This window comes from Poecilia reticulata, linkage group LG1 (genome assembly GCF_000633615.1).
Source record: "Poecilia reticulata strain Guanapo linkage group LG1, Guppy_female_1.0+MT, whole genome shotgun sequence".
Taxonomy (NCBI): Eukaryota; Metazoa; Chordata; class Actinopteri; order Cyprinodontiformes; family Poeciliidae; genus Poecilia; species Poecilia reticulata.
Window position 1 is genome coordinate 13374319 of NC_024331.1, and position 7415 is coordinate 13381733.

Sequence of the window (7415 nt, forward strand, 5' to 3'; positions counted from 1 at the left end):
GATGGATGGATGGATGGATGGATGGATGGATATTGTCCATGCCCAACCCCCAGTTTGAATCTGTGATGGCTAGCAGGCCTTCAACAGAAAGACTTGATGCTCGTCGTTTTTCAATATAAATCTTCAAAATACCAGTGAAAGCGAGAGAAAAAAACCTGGTATACAGTTATAAGATGGATTTGATTACTGTTACACAAATAAAATTTTTTCACCTGACTACTGAGGTTATAAATGACGTCCGRCCGTTTATAACGTCAAATTGGAAAATAAATGATTTCCAGTTTTTCCTAAACTTTCTGTTTCTGTCTCAGTTCCTATCAAGAACGACATTATTAGATGAATCTAAACATATGTTACATTTAAATCTGATTAATGTTGAGCTTGTCTGGTTCGAACCTTCAGACAGAATAGGTGAAATACCTTTATTATTTATTTATTTATTTTTTCTGATTTGCTTTGGCTCGCCTCTAGTATAAAAAAGTATACCATTCAAACCTGGACGAGAGATTCATCTACGCTGAACCACTTCTCAAAACAGAAAAGAAAAAAAACAACAACAATGCCCTACTGTACTTTGCCAGAAGCGGACGCAAAGAAATCTCCSCGCGTCCACAACCGTTTCTGACACTTAGTCATTGACAGCGTTTTGCGTTTCAGCCAATTTAAGTTTAAAATTCCCAACTTTTGTCGCTCTTTATCACCTCCTGGAGAAGCTGTTAAGTCTCCCTTCCTCTCCTGTTACGCCGACGCATTTGACACGGTGCTTATTTTGATCCCGCACGGTAAAGCTCTACCTGCTTGTACTCTTGTCGGCCTCCTCGCGAAAAAGATGGCAGGTGTTCTGTCATTCAGAGCGCAGCCTGTTTGACAGCAGCCGAGACGCCACGCCGAGCCTCTCTGCTGGCATTTCGACTTGATGCGATTGAGATGCAGCCAATTAGTGTGAGCCACGCAGCTCGGTGTCTGTCTGGAAATGAAAGCTGCAAACAACATCAACATACACGGGTGTCAGCAGCGTGATCCGATAAGCTTGTTGCTCTCCGGATTCATGGCACATGGCAGGATCTTGTAGATGCGGAGATTTTTCTTTTCTTTTTTTTTTCTGTTTTAACAAAAGATGTGACTAATTTAATTTCTAGTTTTTGGGGAGGCTAGTATTTTAGGCATCTATGTCAGCAGGAGTCTGTTTAAATCAGATAGCCTTCAAGTCAGATTCTGTGTGCAAATTCATTAAGTCACTTTTTAATTTGAACTCACTCCATGTATGCTCTCGAAATGTCTATTAGGTATTCTCAGGCTGATGTCCTGTTGGAGGGGAAAGAATGATTTAAACTGTTTGATTTTAGATTAGTTTTACAGAAAAGGCTATGTTTATTTCTCTACCATTTCCCCGTCTGGTCTTTATTCTGCTCTTTTATATTGCTGCATAATTCCATTTCAAATCTGTTCCTTTTGGGCACAAAACACAAGTCGTCTCCAGTGGAGGAGAAAGGAGGCTGCGAGGGGTTGAACCCGCATTAACCCCCAGATGCCTGATGCGAAGACAGGAAGGAGGAAGGAGGGATTAAATATGCAGAGGAGATTATTACAAGACGGACAGCGGTGAGAGTGATGTGTAATAGTATCTACTCGATGCTTTCTGCGGTGGCTGAGGTCAGTGTGTTGAACCAACTCTGAGTTGCCAGTTTTTATCAATACAAAGAAGTGTGTCATGTACCCCCTTTTCTGAAATGTAATGCCTGCTTACCGGTAGGCAGATGCAATGGAAGAGACGGCATTATTTCCAATGTAATCAGAGTGAAGCCTTGAGGTAATCTGTGTTTCTTTATATTGATTCCAATGAGGCCTCCTAGTGTTTTTTTTTAGTATTTGTTAGTGTGGTCTGTAAGTCTGTAAGAATGTTCTTTCTCTCGCTGAAAATCTTTGTGTAATATAGGTTCAATGGAAACTTTATGAAAGTGAAGTAAAATTCTCCAACTGCACCGTCACTTGTGTTAAGGTCAATATGTTTTAATTGGAGTCGTGCCTGGCTAACATCAGCTTATTGTTGTGCATGGAACTTTAACAGAGTGGTTTGGTATGTTTGAGAATATGTCTGTGAATCCCTGCATAGGGTTCTTTTCTTCAAGGAAAATCATGTTTAATTTTTGTTCCTAAGGGGTTTTTTCTTTCCTTGGGTGTGTGGAAGAAAAAAACAACAAAAAAACATCTTATGATGGGTAGGAGCAACACGGCCAACAGCTGTGTATCTGAACAAGTGAGAGCGCTTGATTTAAGGTGTGGTCAAGGGTCTCTAGGCAACAGGAGGTACGAACTGAGCATTACGGTTAGCCTGGCTAACCATAATGCTCAGTTCGTGGCTAACCATAGTCGGAAGGATTATTCAGACGAACTTTAGTTAATAAAAAGGATGGACGAATCATACGTAATATGATAAATGACAGCGCGTCGGAGCTAAGAAAACGTAGCTCTCTCTGCAAAACCCCGCCATATTCTTTCTTCTTCTTCTTCTAACTTCTACTTCTGAAGCATCATGGGATATATAGTCCATTCCATTACAAGTCCACAAATAGTCCGTTTTGAACCACATAATAATTATGAAATACTAACCAAATCTATGAAATAACAATTACAACTTTAATATATTAAATTGTAATATCCCAAATAACAAGTGATAAAAAATAAATAAAAAAATTCTGGTTAAACCCCCCAAAAATTCTCAACAACTACAATGTTTTTTGTTTTTATTTCACAGAAACATATTTGAATCCAGTTTAACAAACCAAAGGCTGGCAGGTAAAAACCTTCCATTTAAGTCACTTTTGTCTGTAGATTTTGTTTGTTGGAAGACCACAAGGACCTTACTCTGATTTTGTTTGTTTCGGTTCTAACCTGACTTGACATTAAATAATAAGGTCATTGTAAAGTGGGATTTTATGATAATGCCCAAATGAAGCTTTTTAATGCTATCTTTATTTTATTGGCTTTGTCCATAACATTCACAACCCCACTCACGTCTGTCTTCTCACTCAATCTTTTACTGACATAGACAACGATGTCCTGTTTGAAGAGTTTCTGACAGGATTCACAGCTCATCGTGGTCTGAAGCAGCGCTCAGATAATGACCTTGTGTCTGTACTTGTCCCGTTAGACCTCAATGCTGCTTTTAATGCCATAGAATCAAAGTAGTCTCTTAGAAACATTGAGACATGCTGTACACAGCAGCTGTAGGCTGCTGTGTACAGCAAATTGTAAATCCCCTTTTCACAACCCGCTTACTTGTGGTGTTCCACAAGGTTCAGTTCTCGTGGAAATTTCTTTTATCCTTTCGAATGTTTTTAGTCCAACCGCTGAAGAAAAAGCATGTTGTATTGGTTTTAAAGTTTTCTCTGGAGCATTTGGACAAATAAATTAAATACTGGTAGCATATAGTTGGGTCCGTCGAAATCAAAACTGAACCTTTCATATGTCATTACACACAGCGTATTTTGGGAATGTTCCTGCACATCACCCCGAACACCCAGCCACGGAAATTCTTAAAAAGTTTGTGTGGAAGAATGGCCTTAAAATCAATCTTGAGCGACACTAGTTTCTAGTTGTACGAATGAAGCTTATTCTGTGTTTCACTCTACTTTATAACTTACTGTACTTGTGTGGACTTATTTGTTTCTTTGTATATGTGGGTTGGCAACATCTGACGTGAATTTCACACCAATAGCTCAAATAGAAATATGTTTGCTGAGAAAAATGTCCCATTTTATAATATAAATAAATAACTTGTTAATTTATAAGCTTGCACCAATCAACACCAATACACCTTATCACAGGTTCAATATTTCCTTGACAGCTACCACTTTGCTGCCCTCAACATGCTGTCCGTCACCCTTCATCCTGCACCAGCAATGTGCAGATCAAATGAATGTCCAAGCCCACTCGCCATTCAGGAAGGACTTTCCCAGCTGCTGCCCAGTGGCTTTAAAAGGTATTTGTTGTCTGCAGTGGTGATAAAAGCACAGACATCATGGTAATAAAAAAAAAGGAACATTGGCTTTGACAACGCCCGACTCTCTATCTGTCCTTCCTTTGTCTGATGACGGCTCCTGGCTCTGAAAGACTGCTGCTGCGGTCTGTTCTGGTGTTTCTTCTCTTTGGAGCTCGATGAAAATGTAAAMGGGATGAAACAGAGGGGATAGAGCAGGATATAATTTGAAAGATGTCATGCGGAAGGATAAAAACATACCCTTGAGGAAGCTCTAACCAAAAGGTTTCCAAATTAAGATGTTATTTAGTACATCACAGGGATCAGTGCTGAATGTTAAAGATCATCAGCATGAGCATCAGCTTGCGGCTTTCAGAGTATTGATTAATCAATAAAAATGTCCTCTCAGGATAGGTCTTACTTTGTTAAAGCACAGTCTTTTGATGATAAGTTAGCTTTTTATTTTTCATTGTTTGAACAGCTGTATTTTTGTCTACTTGTACATGTACACTAAAAAATATCATGTTAGAAATCACCCACAGTCTTTTATGACTTGATGACAAATGTTTAATCCTGTTTGGGTGCTGATGTTGAATATCAAACCATTGTTCTACACAGATTTTCTATACATTTCTTCAAAGCACCTCGTCTTGTGAAGTGTAGTGAAGTGCAGCAGCTGTAAATGGTAAAGCTAGCACTGTCTTTTTGCATCTYATGTAAAACAGCCCTTAGTCAAAGTAAGCTGTTATCTAAACCTGCGGTAACCCTTTATCTGTACAACTGAGGATTTTATGAACTGACCGCACATGAGAAGGTTTCTCCTCAGTTGGCGCTGAGCAGAGTTTTTTTTWAAATTTTTTTACTAAGGTTAATAATCATATTTGGCCTGAGTAAACAAGCAAAGTTAGTGTTCGGGGTTCAAAGCCAACACTTAACGCGTCCCCCTGCGTCGTCTGGTCATAAATTTGCAGAAGCATTAATGCGACCACGATGAAAAACGTTTCATTTTTAAGATGAGTGAGAACCCGAGAGAACCTGAATTAAAATGTCATTATCCCATCTTACCCTTCACACTTTGCTGAGCAGCAGTGGTTACAGATGAAGCTGCCAGATACGGCACACACGTTCTGATTAGGATGACGTACGTCTGCTGCCTAATTCAATTAATTAGGCGGGTGAACAGTGAGCCAAGTAATAACGTAGTCGGGTTTTGTGTGCAAATTTAATTTGATAGGTTTGTGGTGCGTACAATTAACAAAGCTGTGCTTGTGTGGGTGTTCAGCAGAGAGGCTGTCAAGACACCGGAGCAGCGAAGAAAAGGTAGACGATGTTTGTGTTCAGGAGGGAAAACCTCAATAACCTGCTCTGTTAGTTTGCCTGAGGATGTATTGTTTGACATAAGGTAAATTAGTGAGCTGATGCAGGAAATCCCCCGTGTCTGTGGTGTTCTTGGATGGGAAACATTTGACCAATTTCAACAATAAAATGCACAGATTGATAACTAGGATGCAATTAGAGTCCATGTCCTGGACTTGGAATCTGTCTGAATGGTAGGATTAAAATATACATTTTTGTAATGTATCTTGAGATTGGATTAGTTATAAATTATCGCTATATCAATAAACTAAGGCCTAGACTTTAACACATTAATTTTGATGAATTAATTATTAGCACTTTTGTTTTGGTCGGAACCTTTGTATTGTGTTTCCGGTACGCCCGTTAAACTGATGCACATGCCACTTCAGCGAACAACAGCGACAAAGCCGCTTATGTTTGCCTACTGGAAGTTCATTTTTGCTTCAAAAAAATGATCTGAAGGGACGTTGAAACAGAAGATTGTTGTGTGAAAGTCGTGCAGAAAGGAGTTTTGTATCTCTGCGCAAAACATGCTGCAGCAATGACAGACCTCCCCAACGCTAATGTCAGCGTCCACAGTGCACCTGTTGCTAAATCAACAAGAAGGGTTTTTGAGTTGAAAATGTTGCCCGTTTTGGTGATGTGCAGTTTTCGATTAAAATGCGACTGATTGCGATTAATTCATTACAAACCCATGCAAATAAGCTGATTAGACGATTTTATCGAGTCCCACCACTAAAATAAATAATCTGAGCTGTGCAGCATTCACAGTGAAAACAACATTCCGGCCTTCAGTGTTTGTGTAAATAAAATAAACTGCAATTTGAGTGGTTAAAGGAGAGTAGAGAAATGTTGCAGGTAAGTCAATGGAACACTGCAAACTAAATCTGTGTAAAGATAAATTGATTGCATGGAAAAGGGAGAAGTTGCGTCCTGAGAGAGGAAAGGCTCAGAGACAGATGGTGGAATACAATGGGAGAAAAAAAATCCTGTCAACATGAGTTCAATTAGAATAGATCTGTGGGAAACATTGAGACGGCAGCAAAGACTTTGGCAATCATGGAGAACATTTATTAAACATTGGCCCCCGAATACTACCGGCTTTCCCAAGGTGCAGTCAAACCATCAGCAGTGAGTAAATATACTACAATAATGAATTTCAAAGAAAACTTTGGCAAACTAAAGTTGTTGTTTTTTCTAACATTAGATCAAAATACTCTTTGTGCTAAAATTGGGCCACAGATACGCACTCAGGAATTCTGCTTTTATATTGTTTTGTCAGCCAAAAAATCTGTTCCATTATTTAGAGGAGCTCATCAGAGGATTACATTTCATTTAAGCCTCGCTCTTGAACTTAATTCCAGTTTTATGCTACACTCTAATTTTAGATTTACGACAGCTTGAATGCTTATATAAGCTTCAGTGATCCAATAATTAACTCGACATCTTTCGGGCTTTTCAGTTTAGTTGTTGCTATACGCTGCAGCCGCGTGTTGCTAAAAAGCATTCACCCTCGTCTCCAAATAACCAGCTTGCCTTTCATCGTCTTCATCACTTTTGTTGGATCTTGTGACTGACTTTCTATCTGGAGTTGGATCGCTTTTTCTCTTTCTTCACATTTCTATACCCCGCACCCAAACGTGCTGTTATCCTTCCATCTCTGCCCCATACTGTCCCTCCCTTCATCTGTAGATTTCTTTATTCTCACCAACCCTCCTGCGGAGATACGCCCCTTTTTCTTCTCCGGTGAATAATGCATGGCCTCTGAGGCTTTGGATGTGGGAAGAGGATAAAATCGTCGGATCGGCCCGTTTTTCTCTCTGCTCACCTGCAGGACCCTTACGATTGCGCGTCTGGCCAACAACAGCTGAGAGGAATACTGAAGAACTTTCTGTTGAACGTGCGGCTCCACTGTTACAGGCGACTGAATGTATCCAGAGACAAAATCTGTGCTTGTGAATGGATAAAAATAGGCCCAGAATGGCAATCGAATGGTTGGTTCACTTTTTATTATCTAAAATCCTACTCATTTGCATAGCTGGAATGATAAAATTGCTTTCCAAATTAATGTTTTCTAGAA